This window comes from Eubalaena glacialis, chromosome 8 (assembly GCF_028564815.1).
Source record: "Eubalaena glacialis isolate mEubGla1 chromosome 8, mEubGla1.1.hap2.+ XY, whole genome shotgun sequence".
NCBI lineage: Eukaryota > Metazoa > Chordata > Mammalia > Artiodactyla > Balaenidae > Eubalaena > Eubalaena glacialis.
Genome location: NC_083723.1, coordinates 74,918,404 through 74,939,751, shown reverse-complemented (window position 1 = coordinate 74,939,751; position 21,348 = coordinate 74,918,404). Strand labels below are relative to the sequence as shown.

The window sequence follows — 21,348 nt, the reverse complement described above, 5'->3', positions numbered from 1 at the left end:
ATTGCGGCCCTTCTCTAATACTAACTTCACTGGAGTTAATAAAAGCATTTAAAAATAATAATATGAATTTATTATTCAAACATTTCTAAAATAAATTCATTGGGCAAGTCCTTTCTAGATATACTGGAAATTTAATAATAAAAATTGTCAACCTTAATTTTTTTACCAGTAATAATTATCAAAAAATGATGTTAGATACTTATCATGCTAATGATATTTAGTAAGGCAATAATGAAGTTGCTGGGGACCTTACATTATGTTGAAATTTACTAATATCATTATGCTTTTTTAAGCAATGTTTTGTTAAAACAGCAAGGAGGCTCTCAGTGGTCAAAAATCAGTGCACAAATTGTACCTTCCATGATGCAAAAAAATCCTGACTCTTCATTTCCTTCTTTAAGTGAATCTTCTTTGCTTCTGTCACTAATTTGTATCCTTTTTTCTTTTCTGTAAATGTGAATGCTCTCCAATATTCTCAGTTCTTTGCTCTCCTATTATCTGGCTATTTCTCTCCACTTTCACAGTTTTATGCACTTTGATATTTTGCTGCTTCATATCTTCCCTTACCTGCAAGATTGTTCAGTTTCGACAGATATGCTAAGTATCAGGATAACACAGTGTCTGGAGCATGGTGCCTACAGTGAATGGGGTGCCTAGAATGGGCGAGGTTATGAACGAACAAATGAATGAATTTATAGAAAAGAAAGATGTATAAATTGCTCTAAAAATATAAGGAGATTCTTCAAACAGGAAATGTTGCTCCATAACATTTAATTACAACAGTAATTACTCCATAGCATTTAATTACTGACAAAGACTCAACTGTTTCCTAATCAAGAGTGGTAACCAGAAGCATGTTGCTACCTTGGGTAGTTGACTATATCCTGTTTACACCCTTAATCCATATGACGTGTGCTAGGTTTGATTTCTAAATATACACAATTTTCTTGGACATATACCTTTTTCACATATATATTTGTTATTAAATATACATTTTAGAACTTTATAATTCTGTTGTCTTACATACAGAGTGTTTATGTTAACCCTTTATCAGATCAAGTATTTCCTTTTTCACTGTCAAGTAGAAATTGGGTTTTTGTTAAAGTAGCCGATCTTTCTCTAACTTCCTTCAGTTATGTTAAAAAGTGTCTATCTCTTGCTTTTATGGATCAAAGAACCTATAACCCCATCAAAATAAAACCTATTTGCTACTGATTACATTTGGTTCACAGTGACACGAAATTCATTTTCCATGAGGACTCCGTTACTGAAGCTTCATTTAGTTACCAGTAATGAAGATTCTGACTGTCTTAGTCACCCTCCTATTATTATAGCAATGTGTAGCATTTAAAAGTGAGTGGCTTGATGTTAAATTCAATTTTATAAAACATCAAGGTACATTTACTTTGCCCTGTATAAGAAACTGATGAGTATGCAAGATGAGGTTAATGCAATGGGTAAAAGAAATCAATTCCATGTCTCAACTAATAGCCTTAATAGTTTAACAAACCACATAAAAGTTTGCTTTTAAATGGACACTTAGGCTGATTTGACAGCATGCTTGCCATTAGGCAACAATTACTGTCATTAGAGTGACATTTTTTCTTTTATCCCTAATCAAATCTAGGAAAAAACAAGAGGGAGGAAGAAAGGAGGACAAACTGTTTACTTCTAACATTAAATTCTGGTGCCTGTGAGTCAAACTCATTATGTTTATATAGCTGAAGCAACCAATAAATTTTCACAGCCAGTACTTTGCACCTGAAACACTTTGTGGGTGTTTTTTTTTTTAACATCTTTATTGGAGTATAATTGCTTTACAATGGTGTGTTAGTTTCTGTTGTACAACAAAGTGAATCAGCCGTAGGTATACATATATCCCCATATCCCCTCCCTCTTGCTTCTCCCTCCCACCCTCCCTATCCCACCCCTCTAGGTGGTCACAAAGCACCGAGCTGATCTCCCTGTGCTATGCAGCTGCTTCCCACTAGCTATCTATTTTACATTTGGTAGTGTATATATGTCAGTGCTCTCTCTGTCTGCGTCTTTATTCCTGTCCTGCCCCTAGGTTCTTCAGAACCGTTTTTGTTTTTTTTTTTTAGATTCCATATATATGTGTTAGCATATGGTATTTGTTTTTCTCTTTCTGACTTACCTCACTCTGTATGACATCGTTTCCAATTTCTCCAGGCAGTGTTAATTGTTCCAATCTCTTTGTTAAAATAGCCCATTATTCAACTCTTGGTTGCAATACCTCACATTTTTTTGTGGGAATTATGTATTTACTTGTCAGATTCTTTTCCTAATTGTCAGTCAGCTTTCAGAGGTCAGGAAATTGTGTTTCACTCATATTTCCCCCCAGGCTCCAACATAGTTCCTGCCTGGTGTAGCATCGGCGCTTAATAGTAATAGAGTATGATTGAAAAGCAATCCCCTATTCATTATCATTTTTTCGTAAAGACACATTTAAGCAGAAAATATAACATTCTTTTGAAAAATAGAAGAGGGTTCTTATCTAAGAGGATACTTGTAGATCAACATGTAATCATCTTTGGAACTCATTGTCACTTCAACAAATATTTTGTTAGAACTGATAATGTCAACAATATTTGGAGACTGCTGAGGCTGATAAAAAAAAAAATCACAACTCTAAGGCTTCTATAATTCTCCTTCCTTGTAGTATACCTGACTCTAAATCGAAAGGGGAAGATGTGTTGGGGAAAGGTGACATATTTGAGTCAATATAGTATTATGAGTGATAATTAGACTTGCAGATTGAATTTCTACAGACTTCTAGGCTAACCAGGCCTTATTATGGGATATTAAACTGTGTTACTATACTTACTTCATAATTTTTAAGAGGTAAATTCTCATATATTCCAAAGCCAATGCCTGGCATATAGATATCCCCCAGAGATTCATGAAATTATTGATTGAATATGGAACTAACTATTGGTATTTTAATGCTTTTCTCCTGAAGAAAATTTGGCCGCTCTTTACTGCCACAATAGTTGCTTCTCACTTATGTCACTTTCAAGTATTCATTGAAATAATGCAGAGGGGTTTTCTGTACATATTGTAATCCATCGTGTCCTTTAAGCAATGTAAGTTTATCTTTAGGGAGGGACCCTGTATCCTTGTGAACAGAGTTTAGTGCATGATAGATAACGCCGGGTCAGCTCACTTCAGAGCTTATAAGTTCTGAAATAATAGGAAATATTTTGATTTGAAATTATAGGAATCAAAAGCCACAAGAAATATGTTCAGAGAAAACGGGTCAATTATGGTATATTTACTTGTATATCTTTGTTTAAACCTGCAGGTTGATATGTTTCCATCAAAACCCAACATGCATCAGTAAAACCTACAAACCTATTTAATTGTGCTTTTTAATTTCCTAACAGGCAATGTTCCCTTCTAGAACACTTTAAAATGGATTTTTTTTTCTTTTGTAAGAAAAATGTTATTGACTCAAAGATACAAAATAAATGCAGATATGCTGTTAACAGGAGACTTCAAAGTTAATAATTTTAACAGACTTTCATGTTATTGTGACCTACTCTCTTGATCTTGGGAGAAAATGTGTATTTTATTGACTATTCATGATGCCATGATAAAGTTCAGTGTTACTTCTAGGATCCAGCTTTAGTTTGTAATTGACTAAATGATCAGTGGTTTCCCTTTTCATCTAGCCTTTGCTTATTTGAAGAAAAGAAGTGCAGATAATGCATATAGGACTTTATACAATGCTTAGTCTTTGTTTTAAACAAACAGGACTCACAAGATGCCATTATGACATTGACACAACTATCCTTTTATCCCCCACAGCCCCTTCTCCTGTTCCTGTAAGAAAACAGTGCCAAATTCATGACTTTTCTGAACTTTCTTAGAAATTATAAAGCCCTGGATTTACGTTAGGTCACAATCGTAGTACACTTCTGAGGTATGAATATCTAATTTCTGACCATAATCCAAAGGCAAATGATTAATATCAGAGTGTCTCCCCTCCTGACGTGGGGCTTCCTGCAGTGGGAGTGGCTGCCTGGTCCTTCTCTCTCCTTCAGCTCCTCCCACCTGCTAACAGTGCTTACAGACGCTTCCCAGTTTGCAATGCAGGGGTTCAGGGCTGTTTCTTAGTTGACCTCTCTGGGTGTGTAAAAATATTAAAAATACTAAGCACAAGTATATAATAATACATATTTTATATATATGGAAATATGTATCATATATACATAAAATATAAAATATTCTATAATATTTAAAATACTCAAGCTGATTCTTTCCCTCATGCGTGCTATCATAGACTTGTAAGAGCCTCCTGTGCAGTGCCCTTCCAGCTGCAGCTCCCAGACTAGCACTGGTGCTCTTTTTTATTTGTTTGTTTTTGTTACTGAGTAGAGTTCCCTGTGCTATATACAGTAGGTCCTTGGTGGTATCTATTTTATATAAAGTAGTGTATATGTGTCAATCCCAAACTCCTAATTTATCCCTTCACCCACTTTCCTCTTTGGAAACCATAAGTTCATTTTCTATGTCTGTGGATCTATCTTTGTTTTGTAATAAATAAATAAGTTCATTTGTATCTTTTTTTTTAACAACTTTATTGGAGTATAATTGCTTTACAATGGTGTGTTAGTTTCTGCTTTATAACAAAGTGAATCAGCTATAGATATACATATATCCCCATATCTCCACCCTCTTGCGTCTCCCTCCCTCCCTCCCACCCTCCCTATCCCACCCCTCTAGGTGGTCACAAAGCACCGAGCTGATCTCCCTGTGCTATGCGGCTGCTTCCCACTAGGTATCTATTTTACATTTGGTAGTGTATATATGCCACTCTCTCACTTTGTCACAGCTTACCCTTCCCCCTCCCCATATCCTCAAGTCCATTCTCTAGTAGGTCTGAGTCTTTATTCCCGTCCTGCCCCTAGGTTCTTCATGACCATTTTTTTAGTTCATTTGTATCTTTTTTGTTTAGATTCCACATATAACCAATATCATATGATATTTGTCTTTCTCTGTCTGGCTGGGGCTCTTTGTTTACAGGCTATCCTCCACCAGCCCACAGTTTTATCTGCTCCATTAAACCCAGGCTGTGGCTGTGAAATCCTCTTGTACCTTTCACGTCATCCTCTTGGTCAGGACTAAAAAAGTTTTGAGGGTGGGTTTCTTTCCTGCAGCGTTCACATTTGGACCACAGGAAATCCACAGGCATCCATTTACCCACCTTAAAAGGGAATTTACTCCCAGACACAGCACAACCCACTTTGGCCCCCCTGCCAGAGTAACTCACTGCCATCATTCTTACTACCCAGGTATCATTGGCGGGAACTTGAGGACAGATCACTTGAGGACAGATCCTCCAAACTCTAGGAGAACTACCTCAAACTCTTCAAGTGGCCCTCTTAAAGTCCCTCTTGCTAAGCTTTAGGTGAAAGAAGTAACACTCTAGCATGCCTTGAGGGGGGATGGGACTTGCAGCTCTTTCTCCAATAATCTGTCTTATAAAACTCTCCCTACCCTCCTTCAGATTATAGATCTGTGGTTCTCAACCCTGGGGGTTGAGCACCACTGCTCAGTCCTTTGTCACTTCAAGTGTCATCTGGACCAACTGCATCCACATTACTGGGAGATTGTTAGAAATGAAACAGCTGAGGCCCCTACTGAATCAAATTCCACATGTAACAAGATCCCCAAGTGATGTGTATCCACCTCAATATTTGAGAAATGTGCTCTTTTAGACTAGTGGTGCTCAAACTTTAGTGGATATCCTAATCAACTGGAGAGCTTGTTGAAACACAGAATGCTAGGTCCCACCTCCAGAGTTTCTTATTCAGTAGATCTGGGATGGTTCTGAGAATTTGCACTTCTAGCCACGTTCCCAGGTGATGCTGATGTTGCTAGTCTAGGAATCGCACTTTGAGAACCACTGTGTTTATACCTACGCTGTCTGATACTACAGCCATAGTCACGTGGTGTTATCAAGCACTTGAATTGTGCATTGAGATGCGCTATAAATATAGAATACACACCTGATTTCAGATTTAGTATTTAAAAATGCAACATATCACATTTATTAATTTTATGTTGATTACATGTTGAAATGCTATTATTTAATGAGTTAAATAAAATATATTATTAAATTATTTTCACCATTTTCTTTTTTTTTTAAATATACATATATATTTTTTTAATAAATCTATGTAGGTTTTTATTTATTTATTTATTTTTGGCTGTGTTAGGTCTTCATTTCTGCGCGAGGGCTTTCTCTAGCTGCGGCAAGCGGGGGCCACTCTTCATCGCAGTGCACGGGCCTCTCACTATCGTGGCCTCTCTCGTTGCGGAGCACAGGCTGCAGACGCGCAGGCTCAGTAGTTGTGGCTCACGGGCCCAGCTGCTCCGCGGCATGTAGGATCTTCCCAGACCAGGGCTCGAACCCGTGTCCCCTGCATTGGCAGGCAGATTCTCAACCACTGTGCCACCAGGGAAGCCCTATTTTCACCATTTTTATGTTTACTATTTTTCGTGTGACTACTGGAAACTTTCAAATTACATATATGGCTCACCTTGTATTTCTATTGACCAGCGCTCTTTATTTTGATCTCCCTCTGACTAAGGGGTTTCTGAGGGATTTCTGAAACTGATTCTTTGTCAGCTCGATTGCAAATTTATTATTTGGTGGTGCCTCTTCCTTTGGTATGCCATATCTAACAAATCTCGGCACCTCAGGGAAAATTACAGTTTTAACATTTTGGGTTCCACATATAATAGCTTGTTTAATTCTCATAAAAATCCTATGAACAGGCTATTATTATCTGCTTTTTTTTCAAATGAGAAACCTAAGAAATAACTTACTGAAGTTCCTCTACCAGCAAGTGAAATCCAAGGATAGGTTTGTCTGACTTTCAAGCCCACACTTTTCCACTTTACTGTGCAGCCTCCACTCTGGGACAGCAATATGTGAAAATTTGTTCTTATGAATTATTTGGAAACTATCTGCTCAACTTTGTACAAGTTGAAATCTGTAGGAGTTTTACATAAGAGTAAATATTGTCCTTTTTTTAAATAAGGCAATCATTTCTTCTTAATGAAGCAGTGTAATTCTTCATGTTGCAAACGTCAGTACTTTTAAATGCATTGTCACACTTTAATTGCTTTTTGCTGATAGGCCAATTCAGTTCTGGTCTTAGACTCGGACACCATTAGCTATGTTGTATCATTGTTTTTTTGTAGTTAACATTTAATTATAACACATTCATTCTATACAACTGGACTCTACTTTTGGCAATTTCTTCTATATTTGTGCCAGACTTCTGAGAAGCCCTTTTTCTCTCTGACTTCATGAATGGTCCAAACAAATGTAATGATGCAAAGCGATAGGTTGGATCAATGGAAAAAATCTTTAACTATTACATTCCAAGTTAGCTCTCTGGAGCTAAATGACTCAAGCCATTTGATGTACCTCTGTGTGATGTTTTCTATAATAAGTAGACAGTATCTTTCTCCTCTAAATTCCTATAACCTTTCTTTAATTCTTCTAATTACATCACTTAAAACACTTTATTGAAATTGTCTATTGCATGTTCATCTCTCTGATTAAAAGATGATTCTCTTGAGGACAGGGATTAAATATGTATATATATATACATATTAAATATATATACATTATATATATGAACATGTATGCATGCAGTGAATGGTCTGTCTTGAACTTAACCCAATGTTGAAATGGTTTTTAAATCTATAAGAGAAATCCTTTACCTTCATTCATAGTTTTCACTTGACTGTCAATATGAGTACCAAGAGTTAAAGTTTTATAATATTAAACTTTTCATTTGGGGGAGGTCAGAATATCTCTGTTTTTAGAGTTCTATAGTCTGTAGTAGTGGTTTATAGGTATATGGATGAATGGACTAACATTTTTCAAAAAATATTGAAAATCAGATTTTTATATTGCTATGCAAAACCACTAAACATTTGGGTTTGTTTAACAAAAAAAAAAAATCCACTATCTCACTCATTTTATGAAGAAGGTTATTTTTAAAGAATGTAATCTGAACCAAGCTCCGCACAGCCGCGATGAGGCCCCGGAAAGCCTGGCTGCTCGTTCTGCTCTTAGCCCTGGCGCAGCTGCTGGCAGCGGCGAGCGCCGAGGGCCCGGATGAAGTATTGACCTAATGGTAAGATCTACCCAACTTTTGGGCTTCCCTGGTGGTGCAGTGGTTGGGAGTCTGCCTGCCAATGCAGGGCACACGAGTTCGAGCCCTGGTCTGGGAGGATCCCACGTGCCGCAGAGCAACTAGGCCCGTGAGCCACAACTACTGAGCCTGCGCGTCTGGAGCCTGTGCTCCCAAGAGAGGCCCGTGCACCGCGATGAAGAGTGGCCCCCGCTTGCCACAACTAGAGAAAGCCCTCGCGCAGAAACGAAGACCCAACACAGCCATAAATAAATAAATAAATAAATAAATAAATACTTAAAAAAAAAAAAAAGAATGTAATCTAAAATAAATAACAATTTTTGAAAATATAAATTTATTTATTTAACATCTTTATTGGAGTATAATTGCTTTACAATGTTGTGTTAGTTTCTGCTGTATAACAAAGTGAATCGGCTATCTGTATACATATATCCCCATAAACCCTCCCTCTTGCATCTCCCTCTCACCCTCTCTACCCCACCCCTCTAGGTGGTCACAAAGCACCGAGCTGATCTCCCTGTGCTATGCAGCTGCTTCCCACTAGCTATCTATTTTATATTTGGTAGGGTATATATGTCAATGCCACTCTCTCACTTCGTCCCAGCTTACTCTTCCCCTTCCCCGTGTCCTCAAGTCCATTCTCTACGTCTGCATCTTTATTCTTATCCTGCCCCTATGTTCTTCAGAACCATTTTTTTAAATTTCTATATATATGTGTTAGCATACTGTATTTGTTTTTCTCTTTCTGACTTACTTCATTCTGTATGACAGACTCTAGGTCCATCCACCTCACTACAAATAACTCAATTTTGTTTCCTTTTATGGCTGAGTAATATTCCATTGTATATATGTGCCACATCTTCTTTATCCATTCATCTGTCGATGGGCACTTTGGTTGCTTCCATGTCCTGGCTATTGTAAATAGTGCTGCAATGAACATTGTGGTACATGACTCTTTTTGAATTATGGTTTATTTTTATTTAAAAATTTAATATACTAGTCTCATCATGCTCTGTCTTCCATGCACTCTACTTGGCACTGGTCCATGGACTAGGAGAGGGCAGCTTCTGTGAGATGCGTGCCATAGTGTAGACGTATGAAGGGTGGTGAGGGGAATCTAGTGATGCCCCCTTGTTTGCAGGGTCTTCTGTACACAACACACAGCAGAAGCTCCTCTGTGATCAGTTCATGTGTCTGAGTTAGTTAACCTTGCATCTTTGGCTTAGTAGGACTGTCATTACAGAAAAAGTAAGTAGCACAAAAATTCATGCTCTGAAAAAGTTATGTCCTGTTTTAATGGGAAGATGTGAGTCAACATGCCTTATATATAGGGCAAGGATCAGAAATACTAGAAGATTGTAACAGGCACAGGAACCACAGACCCTTTGGCTTTATAAAAATATTCTGTGCCCACCATGGATGATTTACTGATTCTTACTTGTTGACAAACTGATTGCATACATGCCAAAATGAATTGGAAGCAGAAGTAAATTCAGATGTAAACAAAACCATTATGGAGGATACATTTTCTTCTAACAGGAACCAATAAACCCAAGTATTCCTTCAACATAATGCATCCTGTACCTCAAATATCCCCACGTAACTGGAAATATATTTTCCAATAAGTTATTTCTTTGGATTGGTCCTCCATTTATAAAATGCTAACAGGGCATATGCAAGTTCTGGCAAACAAAGACTCTGATAGTCATAAAATACATTAATGTAATATTAAAGCAATAGAGCCAAGACAGACTACCAAATTGTTTAAATTCCTTCTCCCTTTTCCTAGTCCCTATTCCAATAGTAACTACTTTCCAACATCCTCATTTATTTCTTCTCATATCTCCCATCTCTTTAAAGAAACATGGAGCTAATGACAACTAATGATTTGTGATTCACCTTATTTTTAGTAATTGTGGAATTTCCTTCCTGCCCCACAGCACAAATAATCTGTTTTTAGAAAATAATACCAGTCTATTTTCTTGCTTTTGCTGTGTTTAGCTTCTTATCCGAAGGAATAAAACCAAATTCCAGCCCAAAGTGCTTAATGCTTACTGCCTACACAAATGATGAGCATTTCACTCTACCTAATATACTTAAGAACCATGTATCCAGTAGAAAGAAACTCCAAGGATCCCAGTACATAAACAAATTCCAGTCCTCTTTCACCTTGCCCTGCTCTGTAGCTTGCTTTATTCCCTGTTGCTGACATCTTACATCCTATAATACTTTTCTTTGTTTGCTCCCTACCCTTTGTTTCGCTTTTACTTGATGTATCTCCTCTGGCATTCACCTCTGACTCACCCTAGACACCAACCTGCATTTGCCCTCATCACAGTCTACCTCTGGAGCTGGATATCTATCTTTTCTTCTACCCAAAACCTAATTCTAGACCTTGAGACCCTATGTCAGGCCTATTTCATCCTACAAAAGAAAAGTGGGCTCAAAACTAAACAAAGATGAACTACTTACTAAATAGTTAAACTGTTTTTTAGTGGTACCTTATTTCCAAGTAAATCATTTTTTAAAATAACGGTGATAATTCCTTAACTTGAAACAATTTGAGTCATTCCTTTTCTTGGAGTCTGTTATGCTAAATCCTCTATCAAATAGCTCTATGTAGTACAGCTTGGGGTTTTTTTTTCCCATGCTTTTCCATAAGATTGGTTATTTACATGACCCTCAAATGTTTGACTGTTTCACTTGTATGTCATTTTCTTCCTTACAATAAGCGTCTGTAACTCTTTCAAAACATCCTTCAGCTCAAGTGCCTTCAATAAGCAATCAAGCATATCCTTATGACAGCAGCCATATGGCCTCACCTATTTCAGAGTGCACATGCAGGAGCTTGATTTGTATAGAATTTATATTGTTACGTTGTTCTAAGGAGAATTTTCAAATGTAAGGTTTATCTCCCCAACTGGACTCCAAGCACAAGAAAGAAATCAACTGTGTCCATATATCTTTGTGTTGCTTGAAAACCTAACACATTTCTGATAGGAACATAATAAACATCAACAGCCTGGCTTTGTAAGGAATCATTAGTGTCCCTTTTCATACTTCAAGTTTATTATGAGAACACATTTCTTATTAGTGTATCAAACAAAAGTTGTCTGTAGCCTAAAGAGTAAGAACACACTAAAATCTTTTTACCACCCATAAAAAAGAAAAAGAGAAAATCTCTCTATATCATGAAAGTATGGATTCAAATGACAAACAAATGAGATGGGGAATGAAAATAAAATATCACCAGAGAGAGATCAAAGCTTTATTTGTTCTTTTGAAAATGTAGAGATTTGGATGTTCTGCCTGAATTGCCTGAATTGTTTGTCAACAAGAGAGAGATTTGCTGCTCTCTTTTGCATCGAATGATACTTGACATGGGAGCATGTATTTTAAATACCATTGTCAAATAGGCAATGAACATTATGCATTCACTGATGTGTGTATAGCATAAATGCTTAATTATAACAATAGTTATTGCAAAACTTTATATAATAAGAGAAGGAGCAGAGATCAAACAAGGGGAGTAGAGAGTCCACAACTAATATTTAAGAGGAATTATGTCAATTATAGGGAATTATTTTATTACCATTTCCAGTATTCTTGAAAAATAGCAATAACAAGTTGATGTGGATCTTGATGTGGAAACTTTAGAAAGATTGATAGATTGATTGATTAAATCCTCTTAAATATGTGATTTTTGCAACCACAGAAAATAGGAATGACACAAAGGAGAATATCTCTGTAGGAAGAAGGAAAGTTGATATAAGAGCACAACTAAAGGAACTTAGGGAAGAGAGAGAAGAGACACTTTAACACTGATTCACACAACAAGGATTAATGTTGCTTTATCTCTATATACACATGAATAGACCTTCCATTAAATCAGTGATTTCCACCTTTAACTGTACCTTAAAACATCCTGGGGAACTTTTACAAAATACTGATGCCTAGGTCCCACCCTCAGAGATTCTGATTCAACTATAAGCTTCCCAGGTATGACTGTGTCTTCATTGTAGCCAACCATTGCAATGGGTAATTTTAAAGGAAACTTTACTTTGTTCATATCAAGAGTGAGTACACCTCAACCTACATTGCCCATGAATAAGATGACTAACCATTGGACCCATCTTGGCCTCTTTGCATTAGTGCCTCTTCATCAGGGACACAGAAAACCTGTGAAAATCATTCCCAACCTAAACTTTGATTTCTCTCAGGGGATAGTTTGAGCCATGGCTCTGGTTGCTCCACCCAAGGGCCACCATATATTCAGGCTTGGAGTAGCCATGCAAGAATGGTAAAGCATGCAATTTGTCCTCTCCTCTGATGTTTTTAGAATATGTCCACAGCTGTAGTCAGATGCTTCCAGTGACCATTTGCTTAGTGATATCTATAGATAACCTATAACTTTGCTCTTTTGTGGGGAGAAATCAAAGCAGCATTGATATGAGCCATCTGAAAATTAAACAAAACAAAACAAAACATTAATTAGTGCTTGCTTCGAAAGCACATATACTAAAATTGGAACAGTACAGACAGAAAAGACTAGCGTGGCCCCTGTACAAGGATGATATGAAAATTTGTGAAGCGTTCCCTATTTTTATCAACAGATGATTGGCTTAAGAAGATGTGGTATACATATACAATGGACTATTACTCAGCCATAGAAAAGAATGGAATATTGCCACTTGCAGCAACATGGATAGACCTGGAGAGTATTATATTTAGTGATGTAAGTCAGACAAAGACAAATATTATATGATATTACTTATATGTGGGATCTCAAAAATAATACAGATGAATCTATATACAAAACAGAAACACACAGACATAGAAAACAAACTTGTGATTACCAAAGGGGAAAGGGAGGGGAGGGGTAAATGAGGAGTATGGGATTGACAAAGTACTATACATAAAATAGATAAGCAACAAGGACTTACTGTGTAGCACAGGGAACTGTATTAAATACCGTGTAATAACCTATAATGGAAAAGAATCTGAAAAAAAATAACTGAATATCTTTGTTGTACACCTGAAACTAACATAATATTGTAAATCAACTCCAATTAAAAAAACCCCGCTAATTAATGAACTAGCATCGTGAATATATGCAACCTAGAGCCCTAGTCAAGACAATCACTGGAAAAACCTAAAACTGGTCACGTGACCCAAGAGTCCATCAGGAGTGCTAAATATCAGGGCTTTTTGCTTCAGTATTCCACACTGGCAGGCTCACATATGATATGGCCACAATCCACGAGTCACATTCCATGAGGGCCTCTCATTCAGTAGCCTGAAACATGGAGCTTTAGATAATGTTTCCAAAGTGAGAGGGAAAAAATGAGAATACTGACATTTCTCTCTCTTTACCTTTACTTCCGTCTTCTGCCTCACTCTCCCACAATCCTCAGGGATCATAAAGCTTTGGTTATTCTTTTACTTCCTCTGTGTCAGCTCCTCCTTCTTTCTATTCCAGTTTCAGGGTTAAATTTGAGGATGGACAGTATGGGAAAAAAGTCCATCATAAAATCTAGCCATTGATGTTGTAAGTGGTGCTAAAGAGTCCTTAATTTCTTTCTCTCTTCCAAAAGTTTGGTTTTAAGCAGAATATATTGCTTAAAAATTACATTTTGAATATTAGTGGTTAAATAATAACTCTCTTTTCCCCTCTCTTTACAATGCTTTGTAATAGCCCTAATCCTCTCTCTGTCACCTGTCTTTTCTTAGACTTTGGACTTATTTAAGGTCCCATCAAGGTTTATACAATCTATAGTTCTATACTACTTCCCTATGCTCTCTTAGCGAATTGACACAATTTTGGTGACTTAAAACAACACGCAATTATTATCTCTTAGTTCTGTAGATCCCTAATCAGGGTGAGCTCAACTGGGTGCTCTGCTCAGGGTTTCACAAAGTGTCAGCACTGCTGGACCCTTACCTAGGGGCTCTGGGAAAGAATCTGCTTCCAAGCTCATTCAAGTCGGTGGCAGAATTCACTTCCTTGTGGTTGTAGGACTTAAGCCTGTGTTCTTGCAGCCTGTTGGTCAGGAACTACTCTCAGCATCTAGAGGCTGCTCTCAGGTCCTTATCTTGTGGCCCCATCTATCTCAGTACTGGACAAATTCTCTAACTCTGTCTTCTGCTACCAGTCAGAGAAAACCTCTCTGTCTTGTAATGGCACATGGGATTGTTTTAGACTCAGTTGGGTAATCTCCTTTTTCATTAACTCAAAGTCATCTGATTAGTAACTTTAATTACATCTCCAAATTCCCTTTTGCCATGTAAGGTAACATTATCAAATGTGTGGTATCTCATCATATTCACAGTCCCGGGGATTAGGGAACAGAATCTTGGTGGGTCATTTTTAGAATTCTGCCCAAAACAGTTCCTTATTTTAAATCAGAAAACTGAACCTTGGGACTTGTATAACACTATTGTTTACAATAGCCTTAAGAGTGCTTCTCAGAGTTCATAGAAGCTGTGAGAAGATTATTCCAGGGATGAAATAATATTTATACTTTTTAAACTTCTATTGTGAAAATAATGATAATTTTTTTTGTTGGTGTTGTTGTAGAGGCCACATGATTTATTAAAAGAAGATGGCACAACATAAAGAGATGCCTGAACTACAGGCATACCTTGGAGATATTGTACATTTGGTTCCAGACCACCACAGTAAAGAGAGTCACATGAATTTCTGATTTCCTAGTGCCTATAAAAGTTACTTTGACACTATACTGTAATCTGTGAAGTGTGCAATAGCATTATGTCTTAAGAAGACAATGGACAAACCTTAATTAGAAAATACTTTATTGCTAAAAAATACCATAATCTGAGCCTTCAGTTCGTCATAGTATTTTTGCAATAGTAACATCAAAAAATTGATCACAGATCACTATAACAAATATAATAGTAATGAAAAATTTTGAAATATTACCAGAATTACCAAAACATGATACAAAGACATGAAGTAAGCAAATGCTGTTGGAAAAAATGGTGCAGATGGACTTGCTTGATGCAGGGTTGCCACAAACCTTCAATTTGTAAAAATCACAATATCTGCAAAGTGCAATAAGGCAAAGCATAATAAAACAAGGTATGCCCGTAAAATTTAGTTTATAAATATTTAGCTTTTTGGTATTCTTTACACATGTGCTTTTTTTCTTCATGAAATCTGGTGTTTAATTCTGTTGCTTTCAAAGTATAGAAAACATATTGCCTTCATTTTTACTAAATATTATTATTGCCATTAGCAAGAAGGTATGAAAGAAGTAACACTACTTTCTTTGCATACGGTTGTTATTTCATTATTCTACAAATCATTTGAATCACCTTCTCCTAAGAATGTTGAAATTCAGAAAATATGAGGCAGATTATGTTAGCCTTACCAAATCCTTGATGATCAGAGTAGCATTTTGCAAAGCGAGGATGAGACTAGGTTGATACTTGACAACAAAAAAAGTTCAGTGAAAGAAAAATAAAAATAAAAGTTGATTAAATTCAGAACAAGTAAAATGAAATATTACCTTTTTATTAGCTACTTGGCCTGCATAATTTAATGAACAAGAAAAGTCAATGATTCAAAAAGAGTTGTTACTACTTGCATTAAAGATATGGCAGAATTGCTGTCCTCTCCCAAGTATTCCTCAAAGCTTATTCTTCAACTCCCCCCAAAAAGTGCCAACAAGGCCATCAGAAATAAGCATCTGCTCATTTCACACATGTAAAACTCATTTACATGCTAGAATATCTATGTAATACATAAATGGAGATATAGGGTCTCACTAGTGGGTTTTGAGAAAAGCAATACCATTATTGGAGCAAGGCTTCATTTCATTCATTTAAAAAATGTTTACTTGATTTTATTCTTATAAAGCTAATTAGTGTTTTTTCTGGGCAGTGGTGAAAAATAGAAAGTCTTAAAGGAAACAAGTGATCATCCAGGCTCACTCTCAAAAGCTTTCACTGTCAATATAATATTAGATGTGTTTGTTCCACCTTTCTTTCTAAGATTTTTCATAGCTTTAATCATATATGTATAGTGATTTATTCACTTAATATTACAGTTTCTTCATAAAATCAGTTTTGTCTCATTGATTCATCTTACATAAATTTCATCATAAATAATATTATCTTACACTTGATTTTCGCTGTGCTTGAGTTAATGTCTTTAAATTTGAGTGATTTAATCCTTTCATCATATGCTAACTCTTCCCCCATTAATTTCTTTTATTCAACTGATTTCTGCCTAATGCACTCAATTGTAGAAAATTTTGAAATAAAATTCAATAGCAGTATTATTATAAGAAAGTATTTTCCCTGTTTCTATAGCAGCTCTTTCATAACCATTAAGCGTGCAGAAATGATAGTGATGCATTTATGTATTTTTGACACATTACAACATGTAAGTGAAATTGTTTTTTTAAGCTATTTCATGACATTTACCATTAATTTTACTCTAGATATCTAATTCCAAAAATTGACCAATTCTTAGAGAAAATTTAGGATATTGGTTTAGCCAAAGTCATCAAAAACCTAGAAAATTTTAAAAGGCCTAGAAACTCATAAACCTTCTGTTTCCCCATCCAAAGTTACTGTTTCTAAATATTTATTTTATTGATGAAACAGAATTTGAAATAGAATTGCAATGTAAACCAATCATGAACAACAAGAGTGGGGGAAAAGTAGCAGTCATACTGTTGTTACAAGGTGGCCTGCTCTGCAAGGGTGTGTCTCCAAAGATTGCTAGCAGGAGTTCCAAAATCTTTAAAAATAAATTAATTTTTTTAACCAAAGTGTCTGGAAGAGATGTGGAAATGAACATTTTACCACGTTGCACACAGCCACACTTTGTAAAAACTATTCAAATTTTGGCCCCAAATTTTCCTTCATCTTGGCCGCTGCCCAATTTTCTCTGTCTTTTAAAAATATGTCTCCCTACTTTCCCAGACTTTCTAGGTTATTTTCTGTTTCCAGAAGTATCATCATGTCCCTTCTCATAGGAATCCATCTCTCCCTTCTCTGTCCTACTTCATTCTCTAATTTTGATTCTAATCAGCTCAACAAAAGCCTGATTGGACAAAGAAGAAAAGAGCCTTTCTCCTTATAGGCAGTGGATCTGATTGGGCACATCTGCTTTTAGGTGCAGTGAAATGAGGTTCCCTCACACCCTGTCTCCTCCTCTGCGCACACACACACACACACACACACACACACACACACAACTAAACTCTCTCAGTAGCACTCCGACAATATAGATGGAATACCCCCATCTCTGGCACATACACACAGACATGCCTAAGTTTGTGATAGATGAGGACAGTAGCTATAGAAAGTAGAGCACAGATTCAGATATATCTTGGGGTCTACATACCCTGGAGAGGGCACCAAGCCTCATTCCTCATCTTGATCCTTGAGTCAGCTCTGTTTGTGATACAGGGATGGTCTTGTGGAATTATATTGGAAAAACTTCACTGGGGCCCCAAATTGCTATGGGAGAGTCTAAAAACTGTACCTGCCCTGAGCTCTAAGAAAATAAATAGGTTTTCTATCTCCCTTGCTTACATTTGGTATTTTCGGAGTTGCCTTATGGCTCTGTAAATATCAAAGTACCACATGAGGCATTGAAGGGATACTCGTGTTAGTTCCACTTTACTGGTATAAGAATTTATTCATTCATTAACTCAACAAATACTTATTGAGTTCCTATTATTTTCCAGGCACTCTTTTAATTTCTGGAAATACTGCAACAAACAAAATACATGAAACTGTCTACTCTCAATGACCATACATTACAGTAGGGAGAAACAAACAATAAGCAAACTACTTGTTAGGTGGTATACTAGTCTGAGCAAATGCTGTTAAAGTCCATAAAAAAGAATGAAATAATGCCATTTGCAGCAACATGGATAGACCTAGATATAATCATACTAAGTGAAGTAAGCCAGACAGATAAAGACAAATACCATATGATATCGCTTATATGTGGAATCTAAAAAAGAATGATGCAAATGAACTTATTTACAAAACAGAAACAGACCCACAGACATAGAAAACAAACTTATGGTTACCAAAGGGGAAAGAGGGGGGATAAATTAGGAGTTTGGGATTAATATATACACACTACTATATATAAAATAGATAACCACCAAGCACTTACTGTATAGCACAGGGAACTATACTCAATATAAAGGAAAAGAACCTGACAAAAAATAGATATATATATAATGTATATATATATATATGTATAACTGAATCACTTTACTGTACACCTGAAACTAACACAATATTGTAAATCAACTATACTTCAATAAAAATAAATTTTATAAAAACTAACCAAAAACAAAATCCAAAAGCTGGCTCAATTTCCTAGTAAGACCCGAGGCTTACATAATGCCAATAGTAATAGCTGACAATAATATAGCTTCTACCTCATAAAGGCACTGCTGCATATATTTTACACATATAAACTGATTTAATCTTCATGGTCACCCTAAATAGAAGATACTATGATTATTCACATTTTATAGCTAGAAGAACTGCAGTAACACAGAGATTAATTAATTTGCCCCCAAATTTTGCCAGGATAAAGGCAAAGCCAAGATTTAAACCCAAGAAGTCTATTTCCAGAAAACATTCCTGAAAGCATCTTGATATTGAGGGCAACATACTCCAAACTGTTGCGACATGCTGTAAATATACCACATTGGGGAGTGGAGTCTATATGTGTGGCTAATCTTAAAGCTAGCGTTTCCAAAGGTCATTCATAGACCTGTTATGGTTCATGGAAAAATCTTCGTGGCAAAAAGAGAAAGTTAATGACAACTCATAATTGTTTCATAAAGCTAATTTAGATAATAATAAATTAGGATCTCTTAGGATCAAGAATCCTTTGGGAATTAGATATAAAAAACTATTATTTTTAATTTATTTTATTGAAGTATAGTTGATTTATAATGTTGTGTTAATTTCTGCTGTACAGCAAGTGATTCCGTTATACATATATATACATTCATTTCATATTCTTGTCCATCACGGTTTATCACAGGATATTGAATATAGTTCCCTGTGCTATACAGTAGGACCTTATTGTCTATCCTTTTTTGTTAATTTTTATTGGAGTATAGTTGCTTAACAATGTTGTGTTAGTTTCTAATGTACAGCAAACTGAATCAGCTATACGTATACCTACATCCTCTCTTTTTTGGATTTCCTCCCCATTTAGGTCACCACAGAGCACTGAGTAGAGTTCCCTGAGCTATAGAGTAGGTTCTCATTAGTTATCTATTTTATACATAGTATCAGTAGTGTATATATGTCGATCCCAGTCTTCAAATTCATCCCACCCTCCTTTCCCCCCTTGGTGTCCATTCGTTTGTTCTCTACATCTGTGTCTATTTCTGCTTTGCAAAAAAGATCATCTGTACCATTTTTCTAGATTCCACATATACACATTAATATATGATATTTGTTTTTCTCTTTCTGATTTACTTAACTCTACCAGAGAAAACCATAATTCAAAAAGAGTCATGTACCACAATGTTCACTGCAGCACTATTTACAATAGCCAGGACATGGAAGCAACCTAAATGTCCATCAGCAGAGGAATGGATAAAGAAGATGCGGCACATATATACAATGGAATATTACTCAGCCATAAAAAGGAATGAAATTGGGTCATTTGTAGAGATGTGGATGGACCTAGATATAAAGGAAACTTTTTAAAAATCTGCTTTGGGAAATATTGGCCTTGTACACCATTGGTATTCAGTTTTGTTTTTTTAAATAATAGAAATATTTATTTAATAAAAATCTTAAACAGAAGCCCTATATGTAAAATTAAATAAAAATCAGCAGCTGAAGAGTTGCACTGACTGAAGCAAGGGCAGCAGAAGTGCACATCTCAGAGTTTACTCTGCGGCTCTCCGCCCGTTACTTTGGCAGCCCCTGAGGTGCTTCCTCTGTACTCCTAAGTCTTTGTATACCACAGTTTGTCAAAAGACCATTGCAGTTTTTCAAAATAGGTAATGCTTTGTTCTACATTTAATTTCACTGGTCTAATATAAGCTTCAATGGCCAAGTGTGAGCGATGTCTAAACCTGATAGGATGGGGCCCTGCTAGTTTCTAGCACCACAGGGATGGTCTGATCTCCTCAGACCTCCCAGGTATCCCAGCCTCAGGGCAATAGGTCACTCGGTGGCTCTAGATGCATGGTTTCCGAGTTTTCTAAATCTTCTCTTCCCCACAGTTTTCTCCATATTTAGTATTTAGTGCATTTCTCATACTACTCACAGTTACCTACCAACAAAAATGATCTTGTCAAAGAATTGTTACATATAAAATCATTTCTCAAATGCTTAAAGCTTGCATTCCCCCAAGACAAAAATCAAACTCCTTAATTTGTTGTTCAAGATCTTGCAGAATCCATCCCCAGCCCAGTCTCACTGCTGTTTTGTCTCTCCCATGTCTTCTGCATGAGATTTATTACTTTTTTCATGATTCCCACTCATGTCCATCTCTGTCAGGCCTTCATGCCATCCATCCTGCTATCTCAATTCTTTCTAGAATCCATTGCCCATCTTTATTTCTCCAGACTCCTATTCATCCTTTGAGTTTTCTACTCAGAATGGTATTTATAATTTCCCCAAGACAGTAATATAGGAATCTTTTCTTAACACTACTGATACCAAAGAACATTGTATTCTACTTTATCAGTATTCCTGTCTGTCTCTTACATTAGACTGCTCACATGTTCTTGCTTGTCTAGTATCTTTCTCAGTTCCCATAACAGATTAGAACTAATTAAAGTTTTAGTAAATTAATCAATGCATTTTTCATAACTTTTATTATGTTTGTTTCATTGTATCTACAAAGCCTCAAAAATATCTGAAAAAATAGGTTTGATTTAAAGAGCAGACAATATTTGTTGGCATGGAAGTTTTCAAATGATAAGCTAAATGTTGAAATTTTCTCTTGGATACTTTTAATTTTACTAGTGTAGACTTTGGCTGCTTTTTTGTTAGCTAAAAGCTTCAACTAAGATATTATTGTATTTATTCAGATGGTGTTTGACTCAAAGTGTACACTTCAGGAGTCTTCCGTAGAAATGTTCCTATCTTTAACACCATCCTTCAAGAATAATGATCC

The 21,348-nt window shown here is 36.2% G+C and overlaps 1 protein-coding gene and 1 non-coding gene across 2 annotated transcripts in view; both read left to right on the top strand.

The window, feature by feature from the left end:
• The window catches only part of ZNF804B (zinc finger protein 804B), a 533,431-nt gene that overhangs the window by 216,781 nt on the left and 295,302 nt on the right, over positions 1 to 21,348 (top strand). The window lies entirely within an intron of this gene.
• On the top strand, positions 12,693 to 12,803 carry LOC133097123 (U6 spliceosomal RNA). Its single transcript, XR_009701996.1, has one exon. It is a non-coding gene; the product is annotated as a U6 spliceosomal RNA (small nuclear RNA).